Genomic DNA, 22,817 nt, shown 5'->3' on the forward strand with positions numbered 1-22,817 from the left:
GAAATGATGAGATTGAATGATTTCTATTTCTGTACTGAGAGCTGGCTTAAGGAAGGCACGAAGGTGTGGTAGCTTCAGTTTTAATTTGGTATGGATCATTTCATGTCTACAATCATTGGTTTTTAATAAATCTGTTGATGTTCAGAAGGTCTGGGCAAAAATGACGTGGTCTACAAGGAAACCCTGTTCCAACTGTGGAAGACTGATACCTTGGTGACCCCAGTGAACTCTGCCTCCCATCACTCAGGCCCTTGTGTATTCCCCTCCTCATTGACTTTAGACTTGACCTCACAACTTGCTTTGGTCAATGGGACATTAGCAAGCATGATGCAAGCAGAGGCTTGGTAAGCACTGGCACATTAGGGCTTGTCCTCTGGGAATGCTCCTTCTTGGAAGCCAGCCTTGGTGCTATAGAAAAGCTTAGGCTAGACTCTTAACTGATCAGCCATGTGGAGAGAGAGACCCTGAAGGATGAGAGGCCATCTTGAATGTTGCAGCCCCAGTCAAGCTTCTGACTGAATGCAGCCTATGGAGTGACCTCAGCTATACCACGTGGAATAGAACTGCTCAGCAGAGCCCAGCCAACCCAGTGAATTGTAGGAAATAATCAATTATTGCTGTTTTAAGTCACTAAGTTTTGCAGTGGTTAGTTACATAGCAATAGATAATGGAAATTATGCCCTACTTCAAAAAAGTGTGTGCAAAGGGACATTATTCTGCAAACATACCTTGTCCATTTGGTTTGTAGAAAACTGCATTTCATAATGCTGTGATGCTGTGATGTCTTTAGAAGTACAGTGAGCAAGGGTAGGCATGCATGTGCATGTATATGTGTGTATGTATGTGTGTTTGTGTGTGTGTGTGCATGTGTGTGTGAGTTAGATATTGTGGGATCCTTTCTTCTACCATTGCAGCTGAGTGTTATGTATGCAATATTTTTATTTCCACGAAGGGTATACCTGAGGACGGTACCTTGAAAAGTAATTGCTCTTTTATTCATTCAGGTTGTGGAAGATACTGAAAAGTATAAAGAAAAGAGCCATCACCCAGAATCCCACCACCCAGAGGCTAACTTTGGGAAGTTTTCATATTGTAACAACAGTTAACATAACAAAAAACTTTACTTGATTCTTCCTTGAAAGTCTATTGTATAAAGTAGGTCCACTGAGAGGGTGGACTCTCTGATATCCTTATAAAAGTGGTTATAAATGTGCACACAAATCTGCAGGTTCACGTGTTGGATTTATAGTTTGTTATGTCCCCTCACTCCACTTCATTCTCCATACTGCTGTCAGACTGCTTTTCCTAAAAGGCAAATTTCTGACTTTGTTCTGCCTATGCAGTAGGTCCACACTGCCTCTAGGACGGTGGGTCTCAATTAGGGGTGATTTTGCTTCTGGGGAACATCTGGCAATGTCTGGAGACATTACTGACTGTATTGGGGGTGTTAGGTGTTGCTATTATCTAGTGAGAAGAGGCCAGGGATGCTGCTAAACAACCCACAATCACAGGACAGGCCCCCACAATAAGGAATTATCCAGCCCAAAATGTCAGTAGTGTGGCCACTGGCTCTAGGGTAAGGCCAAAATAGTTGTGCCCTTTCTGACTTCACCACTGACCTCTGACCTTTTATCTCTTGTGCATTTTCCATATGCAGTACTAAATAATTTATGCTTTCATATCTTCTCACCTTGTGACTCTTTCCCGCAGTCTGGAAAACCCTTTCCCCAGAGGTAATTTGTTCTTCGTGTATTTTAACACTATGCCTCTGCTCACTTCCATTTTTCTAACTACGCTGAGTTGCAGTTACTTTTTGAAATCTGTTTTCCCTTCAAGCTGTGAATTCAAGGTGAGCTAGGACTAAACCACATGTCTAGTAAACATTTGGGTGAATGAATGAATGTTTGAATAAAACCAGTGAAAAAGAGGGTGGAGCTGCACATGTTGAGAACAGTACATGGCTCACCCTCAGCAAGTTTTCTTTGCCAGCGGGTGTGACTCCTTCCTGCAAAGGCACTGTGGTCACCAGTTTCCACTGCACATGATTTCAATGTCACTGCACTTCCCTGTGGGTCTTCTTCAGGCTTCTTTGCCCCATAAGCCCCATAACAGGCATCAGTATCTGATTTCAGGTGGCTTGAGGGAGTAGAGAGGTAACCTCAGGCATGTGAGGAGTGGGGAGATGAAGCTTTGTGCCCCAGATGCCCACCTGTAAGAACCAGGGCAGGGAAGGTTTTGGAGAACTGAAGGATTGATTCAGGCCCCTGTCTTTTGCCTTAAGTTACATCAACATTAACTCAGCATGATGTAGACCAGTTGTTCTCAAACTTGTATGCCTGTCACTGTCACCTGTATAGCTTCAAAAAATGCTGTCGTTGGTTGTCCAGCCCCCCAGAGATGTTGATATAATTGGTTTTTGGTATATCCTAGGCTTCAGAATTTCTCAAAGTTTTCTAGGTAAATCTATTATCTTTGAGAATCACTGATGTAGACAATTAGGTAGATTATAGCTCTTCATGCTAATATTTCCAAAGTAATTTAAATTTTTCTTTTTGGTAATTTAATATTTCTTAACAATTTTATAATTTTTGTATAAATAATAAATTAGTATTTATAACTTTGTTTAAATTTATAATTGCTGTAAGATAATTTAATATCTTCCTTTTTAGTAATTGACATTGTGTAACTTCATTTTCTTCTTTCCTCTTCCCTCTTGAAACTCCTCCTTTCCTCCTTTACCTTGGAACTCAGTGAAATACCATAGAGAAGCAGCTGACCATTCTTCGTGTTGGAGGAAATTGGAAGGAAACCATTTTTTAGACAGTCTGCCCACAAAGATGCAAAATTAGAACTTTCCTTTTGGTTTGTATCCTCCCTCTTCTGTTTCCCATACCCACATACTCTGAATTCTTTGTGCCTAAGAGAAAAACTAGGAAGACCCCTCCATCGGCCTAATAGTCCTTCTAAGAGGCTTACTGTACTCTCAGGTTCTGCATTTTATTACAGATGGTGCATTTGTTATGAATATGCTGGGTAAGAAAAAGAAGTGAAAGAGCCTTTTTTTTTTTTAAAGTTGGGTTATTTTTTGTTACTGAGTTATTTGAGTTCCTTATATATTTTATTATTAAAAATTTCATTTATTTCATTTATTTATTTTTGGCTGCGTTGGGTCTTCGTTGCTGCTTCCGGGCTTTCTCTAATTGCGGTGAGCGGGGGCTACTCTTCGTTCTGGTGTGCAGGCTTCTCATTGCAGTGGCTTCTCTTGTTGCGGAGCACGGGCTCTAGGCACACGGGCTTCATTAGTTGTGGCACGTGGGCTCAGTAGTTGTGGCTCACTGGCTCTAGAGTGCAGGCTCAGTAGTTGCAGCACACAGGCTTAGGTGTTCTGCGGCATGTGGGATCTTCCTGGACCAGGGCTCGAACCCGTGTCCCTGCATTGGCAGGCGGATTCTTAACCACTGCACCAGCAGGGAAGTCGTGAAAGAGCCTTTGAATGTTGTCTTATCATCTTCCTCCCTCCATGTCCTCCTCTGCTCCCTTCTACCCTGCTTCCAGGCATTTTGTTTGCTTGTCATATGTTTCCAGATATTAGTGAGACAAGGTCTTGATCACCTGTCAGAACGGTGTTGCTCATGACCAGTGGTTGGACTGATTTTTGCCATTATCTTAAATATGAGCGCTAGAAACAACATTCATTCCATGGCACTGCATGCCCAGCACTGCATTTTTGTTTTTGTTTTTTCCCTTAATATTCAGTTTATGGAATTTGGGATCCAGTGGCTTCTGCCACTAAGTAGGTAAGCACTGCTCTAGGGTGGCCACTCTGGGCAGAGGCAATAGCTTTCAAGAGAAGAATAGAATCATTCTGAGCTGCAGAATTTTAGGTCACTATATTCTGTTTCATTTCAAGAGGGAACATTAGAGTAGGAAGAGTTTGTTGAGATAGATAGTGTAACCCTATTATGCCTTTTTTTTTTCCATTTAATAAAACTAAAGCCGAGGGCCCTTCTTTAATTCACCAGTTGATCACTGTTTATGGAAGGCCCCTAGGTCCCCCTCTTGGAGGTGCTACTGGGTGTGGGGAATGAGGAAGTGAAATGATTTGCTCAGGTAGACAAAGTTTTGGCAGAATCACATCTACAAAGCAGGTCTCCATTTCTTGAGGTGCTTACTTTATAAAAAATTTCCAGCCTTGATTTTTTATAGGTTTTTCCTATAATGGAGTCAGACGGTGGTCAATAGATGTTTATACAAGATTTATAAGTTTAAGAATAATTGACTATACGTATGCTGTCAAAGCTAGGAAATTTGACTTAAATTAATATCTAATGGCCATTTGGTTGATAGGTTCAGTTCTTAATTTCTAAAAGTTATTTTCTTATGTATGTATAACTGAATAACTTTGCTGTACATCAGAAACTAACACATTGTAAATCAGCGATACCTCAATAAAAAAGATTAAAAAAAAAAGTTTTTTATGGTAATACAAAAGTGCTTTTTGCTTTTTCTGAATTACCTAAGTTTAAGAAAACACACCAAAGAGTGGAATTTTGAGTCAGTCCACTGTTGGGCTGTATGATTTATGTCCCTTTTACTGCTCAAAATTTTTAGCAAACTTTAAAGCTGGATGAGAAACTTAAAGGTCCTCTTATCTGAGTTCATTGGACAGATGAGGAAATCAAGGCCTGGGGAGGTTATTTGCTAAGGTTCACAGAGCAAGTTCAAGGCCAAGTCGGAGACTTAGAAGTCACATTGTTTGACTTCTAGTTCAGTACATTTTTCCTTGGGCGCAGAGTAACCACAGGCAGGGCCAGTACCACACATGCACACGTGCCCACACTCTCACACATTCTTCATAAGTCTGTTTTCAGAGGCATGGGTTGTGGATTGTCTTCTCTCAAAGCTGGCCCGAGATGAGGATTGGGGTGCAAATAGCTTACTTGTCAGACGGTCCTAGGAAGCACCAGTAGGGGAGTGGGGATGTGAGATAAGGAAGGAAATGCAGCCAATATAGGGTATGTGGACCCCAGGTTGATCCCACTGGGGGCAACGGAGTGCTGTCTGCAGAGCACTGTCTTTTGGAGGCGGTGTAGAATAGGCTCCACAGTAGTCTTCTGCAGGGGTGAGGAGCTGGGCTATTTGTTGGAGGTCTTACTTGTAGGCACTTGATGAAAAGCCCACCATCAGAGTCTTGGGTCCTAGAGTAAGGCCTCGTCGGTGTGTGTGGGAGCTGAGTGCCGAGGGGCTGTGGAGGGGTCACTTCTGCAGGCTCACAGGGAAATGGAAATGGGTGTAAGTGGAGGTTCCTACACACAGTGCGATTCCGACAAACGTCCCGTGTTGGCTCTTTTCTGTTCTTACCATCTGCGCGCCTAGTGCCCTAGTAGGGGGTAGATGGGGCTGAGGAGTAGGTACTGCCTGTGATACCATCAGTGTTGGATAGTCTCTGTTTGCCCCTCCAGATCCGCACTCCACCGTCTGCATGTGCTCATGTCTGCAGATGGAGCGTTAGATGCTGCGTTGCTGGGCTTCCTTGCCCTCAGGCGTCTGGACGGATTCAGGCAGTGGGAGGCTATAGCAGAAGATTGGATGGAGGAGGAACACGAGGTCAGCCTCTATTCCCCCAGGTTTCTTCTTGCTACTGGGCTGATGGTTGTCTCCGTTGCCCTCCCAGAAGCCACAGAGTCTGTCGGGCGACCCCGCCTGTAGCCACAGCACTTTCACCAGGTTCCCGTGGCTCTGTCCTCTTGCCCCTCTGGCCTAGGGCTCTTCAGATTCCCTGGTTGTCTTCCTCAAGCCCCGCCCACAGCTGGTAAATAATCCCTTATTAAATGCCCTGAGCTGTCTCCTGTGTGTGTTCCATCTGTTTCCTGCTGGGACCTTGGCTGAGACACCATTTTGAAGAGTTTGCTCTCCAGACAGAACTGGATGAGATGAAACAGCTAGAGACGGTATGAAGATATAAGATAATGAAGTGTAAATTGTACTTGAGCCCTAAGGACACTCAGCATGTAGGATGCATTAACAAAAGAAGCGGTGCTTATTAAAGAAGACTTTTTGGAGGGCTGCCTTACGTTGTAATTGGTGAACTTTTTTTTTTTTTGGTCTCCTTTGTGTGAGTAGTGACTTGAAAATCAGAAGCTCTGCCTTATTATGACCATGTATGCAGTTAATTATAATGTATCTGACTCTATAAGATGGAATAATAGGTAATTCATAGAAACAGAAGGGTGAAGTGGATCTACCCATCTGGAAATTTCAGAGATTTCTCTCATGTATTTTTGTTGTTGTTGGAAGTCAGTTCTTTCTATAAAGTCCCTTGTGAAAACAAAACAGAATAAAAACAAACCAAAAAGAAGGGACAGGGCAAATTAAAAAAAAAAAAAAAAGAAAAAAGGAAAAGACAGGGACAAAGGACACAACGGGACATGACTCATTGCTCCTCCTCAGCGGCCTCCTTGGTCTCGTCCTCGGGCTCCTTGCCCTCCTTCACCTAAAGAGCTTCTTAGCTTCTCAGCTACTTTCTCGGCACTCTCATTTTTGCCAGATCCTTTCTTTTCTCTCTCTTCGGTCTCTTTCCTGTATTCTTCAAACTTCGTTTTGAATTTCTGTGCATTCTCGGTGTTAATGGCCAGCAGCTGCTGCTTGGGTCACTCGTCGGCACAGTCGGCGTGGGTATTCCAGACCCAGGCGCTGTCGCTGCCCGCGTTCGGCTTCAGCTCCGCCATCGGCGTGATGTAGTGGTTGGCGCAGATCTTGAGAGTCTTGTCCCTGCGCCTGAGGAGGCGGATGGTCCCCTTCTCCTTGCGCTTCAGCAGCTTGACGTCCCCAGTGCCCCTCTCCTTCCATCCCGGGAGGTCGTTCTCCGAAGCGAACAGAAACAGCTTGGCCCGCATTTTTAAAAGTTCCTCTTCATCTTTTTCCAGCGTTTTTTTTTTTTATTTTTTTATTTTTACAAGAGATAAATAGACTGACACCAAGCATTGTACATGGATGACCACAACAAAAGCAACAATGATTGCAATTACCAAACATGAAACACACTCATACTATGTCATAATATTGACATTCAGTCCAGTAATCCTCCACTGTAACAGCTCGTTTACTTTGCAGTGAAAATTGATTTGTATATTCTTTACCTCTGAGTCCTTGTGGGATTTTTTTTTTTTAATTCAGACAGAAAGTCACAAAAATTATACTCATCCTCATCAGTTCACTCAGTCCCATGTAATTGATTTTTTTTTTTTTATCTTGATCTTTTGTTAGCACTTTTATGAGTTCATCAGTTTTTCATCAGAGTTCTGAAAATGCTTATTCATTCAGTTCAGCAGTACAGTCAGTTACCAGAAACCTGTACTTGTCAGAGTCTTTTCCATGAATTTCTTGAAGATGAAAGCCTTTTATAGGAACATATTTGCAAAAGCATCAGAGTACACCCAGAACTGTCTGTAAATGACAAAAGACTTAATAATGACCACTGTTAAAGATTTGATGAAAGTTCATGATAATGCAGTTGACAAGAAAATCAGTTATTTCTGAGATATACATTTTAAAGTAATAACTAGGATTATTACTTATAACATTATACCAGAACATATAAGATTTTTAGAAATTTCATGTAATGTCTGAAACATTTATATTAACATATTTCCACACATATTTCCATACAAATACAAATATAAGATTTTTAGAAATTTCATGTAATGGCTGAAACATTTATATTAACATATTTCCCTACAAATAACCCAATGAAAGTTTAGTATTAGTTGTTTTGTTTGTTTGTTTTTTTATACTGCAGGTTCTTATTAGGCATCAATTTTATACACATCAGTGTATACATGTCAATCCCAATCGCCCAAATCAGCACAACACCATCCCCACCCCACCGCAGTTTTCCCCCCTTGGTGTCCATATGTCCATTCTCTACATCTGTGTCTCAACTTCTGCCCTGCAAACCGGCTCATCTGTACCATTTTTCTAGGTTCCACATACATGCATTAATATACGATATTTGTTTTTCTCTTTCTGACTTACTTCACTCTGTATGACAGTCTCTACATCCATCCACTTCTCAACAAATGACTCAATTTCGTTCCTTTTTATGGCTGAGTAATATTCCATTGTATATATGTACCACAACTTCTTTATCCATTCGTCTGTTGATGGGCATTTACGTTGCTTCCATGACCTGGCTATTGTAAATAGTGCTGCAATGAACATTGGGGTGCATGTGTCTTTTTGAATTACGGTTTTCTCTGGGTATATGCCCAGTAGTGGGATTGCTGGGTCATATGGTAATTCTATTTTTAGTTTTTTAAGGAACCTCCATATTGTTCTCCATAGTGGCTGTATCAATTTACATTCCCACCAACAGTGCAAGAGGGTTCCCTTTTCTCCACACCCTCTCCAGCATTTGTTGTTTGTAGATTTTCTGATGATGCCCATTCTAACAGGAGTGAGGTGATACCTCATTGTAGTTTTGATTTGTGTTTCTCTAATAATTAGTGATGTTGAGCATCTTTTCATGTGCTTCATGGCCGTCTATATGTCTTCTTTGGAGAAATGTCTATTTAGGTCTTCTGCCCATTTTTGGATTTGATTGTTTGTTTCTTTAATATTGAGCTGAATGAGCTGTTTATATATTTTAGAGATTAATCCTTTGTCCATTGATTCATTTACAAATATTTTCTCCCATTCTGAGGGTTGTCTTTTCGTCTTGTTTATGGTTTCCTTTGCTGTGCAAAAGCTTTGAAGTTTCATTAGGTCCCACTTGTTTATTTTTGTTTTTATTTCCATTACTCTAGGAGGTGGATCAAAAAAGATCTTGCTGTGATTTATGTCAAAGAGTGTTCTTCCTATGTTTTCCTCTAAGAGTTTTATAGTGTCCAGTCTTATATTTAGGTCTCTAATCCATTTTGAGTTTATTTTTGTGTATGGTGTTAGGGAGTATTCTAATTTCATTCTTTTACATGTAGCTGTCCCGTTTTCCCAGCACCACTTACTGAAGAGACTGTCTTTTCTCCATTGTATATCTTTGCCTCCTTTGTCATAGATTAGTTGACCATAGGTGCGTGGGTTAATCTCTGGGCTTTCTATCTTGTTCCATTGATCGATGTTTCTGTTTTTGTGCCAGTACCATATTGTCTTGATTACTGTAGCTTTGTAGTATAGTCTGAAGTCAGGGAGTCTGATTCCTCCAGCTCCATTTTTTTGCCTCAAGACTGCTTTGGCTATTCGGGGTCTTTTGTGTCTCCATACAAATTTTAAGATGATTTGTTCTAGCTCCATAAAAAATGCCATTGGTAATTTGATAGGGATTGCATTGAATCTGTAGATTGCTTTGGGAAGTATACTCATTTTCACAATGTTGATTCTTCCAATCCAAGAACATGGTATATCTCTCCATCTGTTGGTATCATCTTTAATTTCTTTCATCAGTGTCTTATAGTTTTCTGCATACAGGTCTTTTGTCGCCCTAGGTAGGTTTATTCCTAGGTATTTTATTCTTTTTGTTGCAGTGGTAAATGGGAGTGTTTCCATAATTTCTCTTTCAGATTTTTCATCATTAGTGTATAGGAATGCAAGAGATTTCTGTACATTAATTTTGTATCCTGCAACTTTACCATATTCATTAATTAGCTCTAGCAGTTTTCTGGTGGCAGTTTTAGGATTCTCTATGTATAGTATCATGTCATCCGCAAACAGTGACAGTTTTACTTCTTCTTTTCCAATTTGTATTCCTTTTATTTCTTTTTCTTCTCTGATTGCCATGGCTTGGACTTCCAGAACTATGTTGAATAATAGTGGTGAGAGTGGACATCCTTGTCTTGTTCCTGATCTTAGAGGAAATGCTTTCAGTTTTTCACCATTGAGAATGATGTTTGCTGTGGGTTTGTCATATATGGCCTTTATTATGTTGAGGTAGGTTCCCTCTACGCCCACTTTCTGGAGAGTTTTTATCATAAATAGGTGTTGAATTTTGTCAAAAGCTTTTTCTGCATCTATTGAGATGATCATATGGTTTTTATTCTTCAATTTGTTAATATGGTGTATCACATTGATTGATTTGCGTATATTGAAGAATCCTTGCATCCCTGGGATAAATCCCACTTGATCGTGGTGTACGATCCTTTTAATGTGTTGTTGGATTCTGTTTGCTAGTATTTTGTTGAGGATTTTTGCATCTATATTCATCAGTGATATTGGTCTGTAATTTTCTTTTTTTGTAGTGTCTTTGTCTGGTTTTGGTATCAGGGTGATGGTGGCCTCATAGAATGAGTTTGGGAGTGTTCCTTCCTCTGCAATTTTTTGGAAGAGTTTGAGAAGGATAGGTGTTAGCTCTTCTCTAAATGTTTGATAGAATTCACCGGTGAAGCCATCTGGTCCTGGACTTTTGTTTGTTGGAAGATTTTTAATCACAGTTTCAATTTCATTACTTGTGATTGGTCTGTTCATATTTTCTGTTTCTTCCTGGTTCAGTCTTGGAAGGTTATACCTTTCTAAAAATTTGTCCATTTCTTCCAGGTTGTCCATTTTATTGGCATAAAGTTGCTTGTAGTAGTCTCTTAGGATGCTTTGTATTTCTGCGGTGTCTGTTGTAACTTCTCCTTTTTCATTTCTGATTTTATTGATTTGAGTCCTCTCCCTCTTTTTCTTGATGAGTCTGGCTAATGGCTTATCAATTTTGTTCATCTTCTCAAAGAACCAACTTTTAGTTTTATTGATCTTTGCTATTGTTTTCTTTGTTTCTATTTCATTTATTTCTGCTCTGATCTTTATGATTTCTTTCCTTCTGCTAACTTTGGGTTTTGTTTGTTCTTCTTTCTCTAGTTTCTTTAGGTGTAAGGTTAGATTGTTTACTTGAGATTTTTCTTGTTTCTTGAGGTAGGCTTGTATAGCTATAAACTTCCCTCTTAGAACTGCTTTCGCTGCATCCCATAGGTTTTGGGTCGTCGTGTTTTCATTGTCATTTGTCTCTAGGTATTTTTTTATTTCCTCTTTGATTTCTTCAGTGATCTCTTGGTTATTTAGTAACGTATTGTTTAGCCTCCATATGTTTGTCTTTTTTACGTTTTTTTCCCTGTAATTCATTTCTAATCTCATAGCTTTGTGGTCAGAAAAGATGCTTGATATGATTTCAATTTTCTTAAATTTACTGAGGCTTGATTTGTGACCCAAGATGTGATCTATCCTGGAGAATGTTCCGTGCGCACTTGAGAAGAACGTGTAATCTGCTGTTTTTGGATGGAATGTCCTATATATATCAATTAAATCTATCTGGCCTATTGTGTCATTTAAAGCTTCTGTTTCCTTATTTATTTTCATTTTGGATGATCTGTCCATTGGTGTAAGTGAGGTGTTAAAGTCCCCCACTATGATTGTGTTACTGTCAATTTCCTCTTTTATAGCTGTTAGCAGTTGCCTTATGTATTGAGGTACTCCTATGTTGGGTGCATATATATTTATAATTGTTATATCTTCTTCTTGGATTGATCCCTTGATCATTATGTAGTGTCCTTCCTTGTCTCTTGTAACATTCTTTATTTTAAAGTCTATTTTATCTGATATGAGTATAGCTACTCCAGCTTTCTTTTGAATTCCATTTGCATGGAATATCTTTTTCCATCCCCTCACTTTCAGTCTGTATGTGTCCCTAGGTCTAAAGTGGGTCTCTTGTAGACAGCATATATATGGGTCTTGTTTTTGTATCCATTCAGCCTGTCTATGTCTTTTGGTTGGGGCATTTAATCCATTCACGTTTAAGGTAGTTATCGATATGTATGTTCCTATGACCATTTTCTTAATTGTTTTGGGTTTGTTTTTGTAGGTCCTTTTCTTCTCTTGTGTTTCCCACTTAGAGAAGTTCCTTTAGCATTTGTTGTAGAGCTGGTTTGGTGGTGCTGAATTCTCGTAGCTTTTGCTTGTCTGTAAAGCTTTTGATTTCTCCATCAAATCTAAATGAGATCCTTGCCGGGTAGAGTAATCTTGGTTGTAGGTTCTTCCCTTTCATCACTTTAAGTATATCATGCCACTCCCTTCTGGCTTGCAGAGTTTCTGCTGAGAAATCAGCTGTTAACCTTATGGGAGTTCCCTTGTATGTTATTTGTCATTTTTCCCTTGCTGCTTTCAATAATTTTTCTTTGTCTTTAATTTTTGCCACTTTGATTACTATGTGTCTCGGCGTGTTTCTCCTTGGGTTTATCCTGTATGGGACTCTGTGCTTCCTGGACTTGGGTGGCTATTTCCTTTCCCATGTTAGGGAAGTTTTCAACTACAATCTCTTCAAATATTTTCTCTGGTCCTTTCTCTCTCTCTTCTCCTTCTGGGACCCCTATAATGTGAATGTTGTTGCGTTTAATGTTGTCCCAGAGGTCTCTTAGGCTGTCTTCATTTCTTTTCATTCTTTTTTCTTTAGTCTGTTCCGCAGCAGTGAATTCCACCATTCTGTCTTCCAGGTCACTTATCCGTTCTTCTGCCTCAGTTATTCTGCTATTGATTCCTTCTAGTGTAGTTTTCATTTCAGTTATTGTATTGGTCATCTCTGTTTGTTTGTTCTTTAATTCTTCTAGGTCTTTGTTAATCATTTCTTGCATCTTCTCAATCTTTGCCTCCATTCTTATTCCGAGGTCCTGGATCATCTTCACTATCATTATTCTGAATTCTTTTTCTGGAAGGTTGCCTATCTCCACTTCATTTAGTTGTTTTTCTGGGGTTTTTTCTTGTTCCTTCATCTGGTACATAGCCCTCTGCCTTTTCATATTGTCTGTCTTTCTGTAACTGTGGTTTTTGGTCCACAGGCTGCAGGATTGTAGTTTTTCTTGCTTCTGCTGTCTGCCTTCTGGTGGTTGAGGCTATATAAGAGGCTTGATGGGAGGCTCTGGTGGTGGGTAGAGCTGACTGTTGCTGTGGTGGTCAGAGCTCAGTAAAACTTTAATCCACTTGACTGTTGATGGGTGGGGCTGGGTTCCCTCCCTGTTGTTTGTTTTGCCTGAGGCAACCCAACACTGGAGCATACCTGGGCTCTTTGGTGGGGTTAATGGCAGACTCTGGGAAGGCTCACGCCAAGGAGCACTTCCCAGAACCTCCGCTGCCAGAGTCCTTGTCCCCACAGTGAAACAGAGCCACCCCCTGCCTCTGCAGGAGACCCCCCAACACCAGCAGGTAGGTCTGGTTCAGTCTCCCCCAGGGTCACTGCTCCTTCCCCTGGGTCCCGATGTGCACACTACTTTGTGTGTGCCCTCCAAGAGTGGGGTCTGTGTTTCTCCCAGTCCTGTCAAAGTCCTGCAATCAATTCCCACTAGGCTTCAAAGTCTGATTCTCTAGGAATTCCTCCTCCCGTTGCCGGACCCCCAGGTTGGGAAGCCTGACGTGGGGCTCAGAACCTTCACTCCAGTGTGTGGACTTCTGTGGTATAAGTGTTTGCCAGTCTGTGAGTCACCCACCCAGCAGTTATGGGATTAGATTTTACTCTGATTGCGCCCCTCCTACCGTCTCACTGTGGCTTCTCCTATGTCCTTGGATGTAGGGTATCCTCCTTGGTGAAGTCCAGGGTCTTCCTGTCAATGATTGTCCAGCAGCCAGTTGTGATTCTGGTGCTCTTGCAAGAGGGAGTGAGAGCACGTCCTTCTACTCCGCCATCTTGGTTAATCCCCTCCAGCGTTTTAATTTCTCGCTCGGGGAGAGAAATTATTGGCTCAAACTGGGGGTCACGGTTGGACTCGTCGGCTTTCTCGGCGGAGGTGTGGTGGTCCTTGTGGGTGTCCTTGGGGGCCGCCATAGGCGTGGCGGCGGCGGCTACTCAGCCGGCTCGGTCGTCGCGGGCTCCACGGCCTCTCGGCGGCTGCTCGCAGCTCCTTCCTCCGTGTCTGGCGACGGTGCCTCCCGCCCCCGCCCGCTCTTCCCTCCGCCCCGCAACCCCTTGTGTATTTTAATGTTAGATAAGTAAGTCATTTCCTCCTACTTCCTTCTATTTCTCATCCCTCTAATGGGTTATAATCCACTTTTTGGAAATTTTTTTTTAAAGCTGGTGTGAAAGGCATTTCAAGCAGCGTAGAGTAAGGCACTATAGCAACAGAAAGCACTCATTCTGTACATGTTTACAGAGGGCCTCCTGTGATTCCGGCCCTTTGCTAAGCACCATGGAGTCAGTAATGAATAGTATTTGATCACTGCTTTCAAGGAAATCACAATGTAGTTGGGAAAATAGACGTTCAAACAAATAATTATGATAAATATTTTAAGTAGTATAGGCATCTACAAAGTGTTATGTGTATGTCAGTGAGGGTGTAGTTAAGCTTGGGAGTGTCAGATAATGCTTCATAGAACCAGTGACATTGAGTTGGGTCTTGAAGCATGACAGTGAGATTCCCAGGGAGAGAAGCGGAGATGGTATGGAAGAAGGTGTGGAATTTCCTCATGGGTTGGAGAATCAATGAGGCATATGATGATTTGGCCAAAATGCTGGTAGCCTTTGGAGGAGTGCCTGGACTTGAGACCAAGGGATAGAATAGTAATCTAATCACTTAAAATAATATAGACGGCACATGTACTCTAAACATATTAGGTATGAAGAGAAAACAAAAACAATGTAGTTAAGAATCTTTGGGTGTTAGCATATTGCTAGACCTGGAGCACATGTTCTAAATACTGAGCAATGCATGTTTCTAATTCATGAGTGTCTCAAAGGAGGGAGATAGAGCCATTGGTGTCTTCTATCAATACGTACCTTTGCTCAGATTTGTGCGCCCTTACACCAAATTTACCATGACAGAATTACCTTGTATCACTTTAGAATTACCTAAAATATGGAAATATGGTGGATTACCATTTCAATTACTAATGATTATGTTAACATCCATATTTCACGATCACCCATTTAGTAGAACATATCTGACACGCCTGCCATAAGAGATACTTGAGCCTTATTCCTTCTAATTATTCTTGTTCCTAAACCTTTAGGATTAGTAATCTTGATATCCCAAGGCAGGGAATTGGTGAAGACTGTTTTATCAATTCCATAGTTGTAGACAGTGAACCAGTCACAAGTGCTGGTTACTTCATGGGACACTGATAAATAAGAATTCCTCTGCAGAGGCATGAACAAAACGGTGACTGTAATACGGGGATGTTATAGCTAAAGCCTTTATGAACAGAAAGCCCTTAAGCTGGTCATGTTAAAGGCCATTTAATGTCAAGAAGTTGAGGTTTGTGGATTACAGAGACAGGAACAAAGTCCGATCAAGTGTCATGGAACTAGAGTGGGAAAGCCCAGAATTAAGCTTGAACTCCCCTGTCATGCAGGGGCTGCATCTCTGCTTTATTCTTTCCTAATTTTATTTGCTACCTTGCTCTATTTCTGCTTTAGTTATCTCTCTTGCTTTAACTACCTCAAAACTTACTGGCTTAAAACAACCACCACCGTTTAGTATCCCTCAGGAGGCTGACTGGGCTCAGCTGGGTGGTTCTCCTGCTTCACATGGTGTTGCTGGGGCTTTAGTAATCTGGGGGCTCAAATGAGTCGAATACTCACCCTGACACTCCCACATGGCAGGCAGTTGGTGCTGGCTGTAGAATGGGAGTCCAGCTGGGATGCCAATGGAACACCTGAGTGCTCTTCCATGAGGCCCCTGTCCATGTGGCTTGGGCTTCTCTCAGCCTGGGGGCCGGATGACAAGAGGGAGCATTACATATGTGCAAAAGCAGAAGTTACCGGAGCCCTGAAGGCCAGGACTCAGAAAGCCTGGGTGACCATTCCCACTGCGTTCTGTTGGTCAAAGCAGTCACAGGGCTGGCTTCCCAGAGAGGGGAAATAGACTTGGGAAGAGTGATGAACAATTTACAAATACTTTTCTTTTTCTTTTGTATGGGACTCAATATGACCAACGTGTCCCTCAGGCCCTACTGCATGGAAGCTTTTTAGTTCAGTGTTCATCACCAACTGGCTATAGCCTCTGTGTCTGCAGAGCTCCCAGGTTCAAATGCTCCCAATTTCAGATGCTTCCAAGAGACACTCATATTGGTTGCTGGCTGTCCACTCATCGGTGGGTTGAGAGGGCCAAGTCTTGTGCTACTGAGGATTTTCTTTGAAGGGCTGAGGTAGGATGGGTTATGTCACGGGAACTGCGGTCAGAGTAGGCAATGGCACATGAGAACATTAGGAGGATTTGAAGGAATTCTCAGGTCCTGCCCGTCCCTCCGAGGCTAGAGAGTTCTTTTCTTTCTATGTTCCACAAAGTTCTGCTTGACCTGCCTTCTGACTTCTTGAGTCATCCCCTCCCTGCTTTGTTTTCTTTTTTAAGTTACTCCTGTGCACTGTTCTCCCTCCTGCCCTCTGTCCTTCCATGGCCCTGGACAAGAAGCCTCTCTTCTCTCTCCCCATCTGTCATTTAACTTCTAACTTAGTCTTCAAATCTCAGCTCAAGTGTCACTTCCTCAGGGGAGTGTGGAACCCTTTGGATTAAGTCTCATGCTCTGTTCCATCTCAGTTTCCTTCATCACGCTAATCAGAGTTTGTAATTGTGTGCCTGTGTGTCTGCTTGATCACCATCTGCCTCCCACTGTGAGCTTTAGAGGCAAAGGCACGTGTGTCTGTCTTTAGGGCATCAGTGACTGTGCGTGGCTCAGGTTAGGTGCTGGCAGCTATTTGTTTGCATGAATTAGAAATTGGAGGTAGTTGCCCTGAAGAAGGAGTAAGTGGAGAGAATCTTTGTCTTGATGAGAGAAGTTAAGAGCAGCCTGTTTTGGGGACTACAAGGACAGCATTTCTCAGAGAGTGCCCCCCCCACCATGGTGATTTAGGAGTCAGTGAAGTCCTATTGTTAAGGCATACTGGTGGAGGCTGTGTGGTAGTTTCTGACATGTAGCAGGAATTCCTGCCTCGAAATTGATTCATAAGTGCCTGGTTAAAAGCCAACTTCTTTTTCTTTTTGCTTCTAGCACCATGTGGCCCCAGTTCTGTACTCAGAGATCTCAGTGATGGCCAAACTTTGTGGGGCCAGAGCTGTGCATTCCATTGCTGCTTACTCTCCCATTAGGCCAGTGTCTTGTTTGTAAGTCAAATATCAGTTAGATTACAATTTGGGATGTGATATGCGGGAGCATAATCTCGAGATAACCCCAGCCGTAACTTTTTGTCCAATTCTTCTGTTGCACACTATCTGAAAACAAAGTGAGTCAAAGAATAAAAATGGCAGAAGAGAAATAGAGTAAGAAATAACTCAGATTCTGTTTTATTCAAAGATTCTGTATCCTTTTGAATTCTAGAGGTTTTCAATTCCACACTTTCAGAGACTAAGATGGAGGGTGACATTATTTCAGTTAATCTGTTTCACTGAAATAATTTAATTCAGTAAATACGTATTGAATTTTGTATCTCAGTGAAAGGTGTAAAGAAATACAAGTTGGTCCATGACCATGAAGTTTGTACCTACCCAGGAAATATGGCATGCACCTGTGCCATGAGGTCCTAATAATGAGAGAGATAAAGAGGGCCATAACAGGACCTGAATAGAGGCTGGAGTAGTTACGGGGTGTTTTTATAGGGAGAGCATAATTTGAGCTAGTCCCCATGGATGAGTTGATTTAGGAAAGTTTGCACAGAAGGGAGAGAGAGAAAGGGCTTTACAGACTGGGAAAGCCCCATGTGTGAAAGTTAAAGTGAGAGAAAGAGCAAGAAGGCCCTTTCCACACTCCAGAGGGAGTGAAGACCTTGTAGGGTAGGGATGAGAAGTTAGAGAATGGAGGGCTATGAAGAGACCCCTAGCCTTTGGGTGAGACCCTTGGAGGCCAGGTTGAAGGCGCTGAATGCTTGCAAGCAGGGGAAGTCACATCATAAAACCTCTACTTTCAGAATGTTATTTCAATCACAATTAGCAAGGGGGTTTTGATGAGGGAGAGGTTGGAGCCAGTGAGACTGCCTGGAAGGTTGTAGTGGCTGACACCACAGTGGTGGCAGGAGAAACTGAGAGGGAGAGAAGTGTACAAAATAGGGTTCACCTCCTGCACTGTTGGTGGGAATGTAAATTGGTGCAACCACTATGGAGAACAGTATGGAGGCTCCTTAAAAAACTAAAAATAGAACTACCATATGATCCAGCAATCCCACTCCTGGGCATATATCCAGAAAAGAAGAAAACTCTAATTCAAAAAGATACATGTACCCTAGTGTTCATAGCAGCACTATTCACAATAGCCAAGACATGGAAGCAACCTAAATGTCCATCAACGGATGAATGGATAAAGAAGATGTGGTACATATATATATAGCGGAATATTACTCAGGCATAAAAAAGAATGAAATAATGTCGTTTGCACCAAGATTGATGGACCTGGAGATTATCATACTAAGTGAAGTAAGTCAGAAAAAGAAAGACAAATATTGTATGATATCACTTATATGTGAAATCTACAAAAAATGATACAAATCAACTTATTTACAAAACAGAAACAGATCACAGACATAGGAAACAAACTTATGGTTACCAAAGGGGAAAAGGAGAGAGGGATAAATTAGGAGTTTGGGATTAGCAGATACTATATATACTATAGTATACTACTATATATAAAATAGATAACAAGGACCTACTGTAAAGCACAGGGAACTATATTCAACATCTTGTAATAACCTACAATGGAAAAGATTCTGAAAAAGAATATATATATATATATACATATATATATATATATACACACACACACACATCTGTATACACACATATATATGTATGTATAACTGAAGCACTTTGCAGTACACCTGAAACATTGTAAATCAACTATACTTCAATAAAATAAAAAACGGACAATACTGTACTCTTACCAAAAAAATAGGGTTCAGAGGAAGAACTGGTAGTTCTATGTCTGGATTCACAGTGGAGAAGACAAAGGAAGAAACAAAGGGATATGAAGCCTGGGTGAATGGAAACTTAGTTCCACGATCACCAGGACCAAGGTTGGGGATGGATGCCAAGGTGGAGTGGACCAGAGGAACGAGGTATCTTAAAGCAATGGTGGATAACTGGGGGTCGGTAGAAAGATAAAGGCTGGGGATATAAATTAACGCATCATCAGAACCTGGTGAACTAAATAAACCCAATGAACACAAATTTGGAGTTTTACTGGGCATTTAAGTAGGAAAATAAAGAACTTGTATAACCTTCAAATACAGACGTGTAGTCGATCAGTAAGTTATTTGTTGGTATAGAAAACAACCCCAGTTTACCAGTTTGTATCACCTTCCTCACTACCTCTGGTCCACTCACCACTGTCCTCTGCCCAAGTGCTGCAGTGGCCATCTGGCTGGTCTTGCTTATGTCCTCAGCCACCTGCAGTCTCAGCTCCACACAGCAGCCCAGGTGATCCTTTTCGTGTAAGTCAGATCCTGTGGCTCTGCTTCTGGCCTGCAGTGGCTTCCTACCTCATTCAGAACATAAGCTGAAGCCCTTCAAAGGGCCTATGGGGCCTGGCCCAGCCCCTTCATCTGTCACTGCTTTCCCTCGCTCACTCTGTGCTGCCACCCTTGCCAACTGCTGCTCCTCACACACATAGGCACACTGCCCCCAGGACCTTTGCACGTTCTCCCTTTGCTTGGAACACTCTTCTTCCCAGTGTCTGTAGGACTTGTTCCCTCGCCTCCTTCAAATCTTTGCCAGTCGGGCCTTTCTTTACCCTCCTGTTTAACATGGCCGTCCCCCTGACTTTCACTCTGGGCTTGCTGCCCTACTTTACCCTTTTCCCTCCACAGCCTTTAGTGTCTTCTAATACCCAGACTGTTTACTTATCTGTGTGCCAGTCTGCCCCTCCAGAAGGGAGGTTCCATGAGAGCAGGGATTTCTGTCTGTATCACTCACTGTGGCAGCCTCAGTGCCTGCACAGCACCAGGGACTCAGTGATCACTTGTTAGGTGAATGAACAAAATTCTGTTAGAAGCTTCTTTTTCGAGTGGCATTTTTGTGACATCTTTGAGATCAGCTGTCAATAATTTTTATCTTCATATCCAGGGATAGTCAGCACTCAGTGAATGTTGAATAAGTGAATAGAACCTAAAAAGTAAAAATGCTAACATGTTGCATTATCTAGTTCCGGAAATTTCCATTACTAAGTGGAACCTTTAAATGGTGATGTGGGGAGGGGTGTGGAGGAATAGTTTTGCTTCATTTAGCTGAGCTTCCACTTGTGCTTCAGAATTAACATAGCAGTTTGGCAATTCTTTCATTATTACTAGGATTATTAATTGGATGCTATTTTAAAATTTGGCCCCTAAACTCTCAGCTGATGTTTTAGGAGATTATACTATACAGGGTGCAGAAATTGCTGGGGCTGACTGCAACTGTTCATGGCCAAGTAAGGAACAGCATAGGCAAGAAGCATAGGGTGGGTTCAGTTGTGCCTCTGGGAGACCTGGTGACAATGGTTCATGGTCTCTGGGAAACAGCTGCCTGAGCTTCCTTCCGCAAAAGGGATCTTGATTTTGTTACCTGGTGGGTGCTTTTTATAAATAAAGAAAATAAACAACCTTGAGAGACTGAGGGGGTTAAAGAGAGAAAGGGAAGAACAATGTGCAGAAATTGTTCTTTATTTGGGAGCATTTACTTGAGAGGTCCCTCTGAAGTTTGCTTTTGTTTTATTTGGTATCACTTTCATCTCTTCCCAGGGGATGCATATGTCTTTGGAAGGAATGCATGCAGAAAAATAGGCTGTAGGAGGCCCAAATGAATTCTTGAAAGTTTAACAAGCTTCTGAAGGACAGAGCAGCTCCAAGAAGCTGGGCTGTTACCGCATCTTGAAGGTTGAGATTTGGGAGAACCAGTGATGGTGTCCCCTGCTGCCAACATTCATGTGGTTTGTTGATGATATGACTAAAGGGCCAGGTTCTTATTTATATTTTTAGGTGGGGCTTTTTAAGGGAGTTCAGACAGTAGGGAAATATAGCACACAGCGACCTGGAGAACAGCAGCAGCAGATTATGCCTTTGCTTAACTCGAGGGTTAAAACACAATCCATAGAAAATTGTTTGGGGTTTTTCTGGCTGGTGAAAACACTGTACAGCCCTTGTTTTCAAATGCACTGTCTATAAAGGGTCAAAAGAAAGTTCAAATAAAATTAAAGCCTAGAGAACGAGGCTGTACACACACATAGCCCAAAGATCGTCCATGTGACATTCCCTAAGGCTATTGCCTGGCGTCATTTGGCAGGATGTTTAAGTCAATGGCAGAGCTATTTTCCTATCTCTGCCTAAAAGTGCCAGAGATATACTGGGTGTTTGGTCTGGGGTCAAAAGGCATTCGAGAAGAAAGAAACATCAGAGACAAACCTTTTTTGGTTTTAAATTGTCTTATCTGTGTTTGAACTCATTTCTGTCCTAATTGAAAAGGACAACTCATAGGGTAACCAAGAGAGTGAACTTTGGTGTCCAAGGTGAAAGTGAATGAGAAACAAAAATATTTCTCTGGCGAGTTTTGTGATGAGAAGCAGGAAATCTGACCCCATGGAGCTCTAAAGTCCTTCCTACATCTTTCTTTTTTTCCATCGAAGAGGTCACATTCATTACATAGCACAGTTCTTGGAGGGAGTCCTTCGCTTTCAACAAATGAGTTAAAATGTTTATATCCAAAAAATAAAAGGTGTATTTTCAGCAGAGTTTCTTTGATTAGGAAAAGAAAGACACTACTGTGTCCTACCATTTTTTTTCCTGATTGTCTGTTGTATTTTTGACAAGTGCCCTCACTTCAAAAAGTCTGTGTTTTAATTCTAAATTCGTAATATCTCTCTTATCCAACTGATAAGATTATCAACGTTCTTTTTTTCTTTTTCCTCTGCTGTTACCTAGTGTTTGTAATTATCTTTCCTTGATGTTGGACAGGGGAGGGGGATAAGGAGAGAATATACAGCAAAAATCAGTCATGTTTTATTCAGTGGCCTATCCTGTTTGTTGATTTCTCCATCCCTCCATCCATCCACCCATCCATCTATCCATCCATCCATACATACATACATCTGTCCATCCATCCATCCATACATCCACCCATCCATCCATACATCCACCCATCCATCCATACATCCACCCATCCATCCATATATCCATCCATCCATCCATTCATCTATCCATCCATTCCATCTGTCCACACACGAACCCATCTTATATTCGTTGATCATATACTATGAACCAGGCAAGCTAGGCTCTCTCCCATGAAGGAGAGTAGACCAAATGATAGGCATTTATAGTGGAAAAATGTTAAAATCAGGCAAATTCAATCATGGGAAGATGTTATCACCTGTTTTTAGGGGTTTCAGGGAAAGTTTCAGGGAAGAAGTACTGTCTCAACTGATACAGGAAGGATGAATTGAAGTTTGGCTGGATGAACACTGTGTGTTTGGCCTTGGGTATGGTTAAGAGGTGAAGAAGAGTTTCCAGAAGAAGAGTTGTGTTTCTGAAGTCCTTGCAAATTCAGAACTTCCCTAATTGAAGAATAATTCTGACAAAAGATGGTGGATATTTCCTTTAATCAGCTAATATGGCGCCACCCTGTGGCCACTCCGTAAACAGAGTTTAGCGTTCCCTCGGCTGGGCCAGCTTCGAAACTACAATTCTTGAAGAATTTTAACATTTTGGGTGGATTTAACATTCACATTAATGTGAGACCATATTAATGTTTTTAATATCATATTATTTCAAAGCTGCATAATTCACGTTCACATCAAATAGGACCAAATTCTGGAGAGTTTAGCTCATGGCCATTTGATGGAATTGAAAGTAGTTCAGCATGGGTAGCATATAGACCAGAGAGTAGTAATAGGTTAGGAAGGAGATGGAGGGAAGGAAG

At 41.6% G+C, this 22,817-nt stretch overlaps 1 protein-coding gene and 1 pseudogene across 6 annotated transcripts in view; one reads left to right on the forward strand and one right to left on the reverse strand.

The window, feature by feature from the left end:
• The window catches only part of PLCB4 (phospholipase C beta 4), a 422,682-nt gene that overhangs the window by 68,114 nt on the left and 331,751 nt on the right, over nucleotides 1–22,817 (forward strand). The gene's annotated exons all lie outside the window — the stretch shown is intronic.
• On the reverse strand, nucleotides 5,621–22,797 carry LOC309644502 (ran-specific GTPase-activating protein-like; annotated as a pseudogene). Its single transcript has 2 exons — nucleotides 13,631–22,797; nucleotides 5,621–6,908 (listed from the first exon to the last, which is right to left on the reverse strand). The product of its transcript is annotated as a ran-specific GTPase-activating protein-like (transcript).

The sequence above is a fragment of the Balaenoptera physalus genome (assembly GCF_965194825.1).
Source record: "Balaenoptera physalus genome assembly, chromosome: 16".
Taxonomy (NCBI): Eukaryota; Metazoa; Chordata; class Mammalia; order Artiodactyla; family Balaenopteridae; genus Balaenoptera; species Balaenoptera physalus.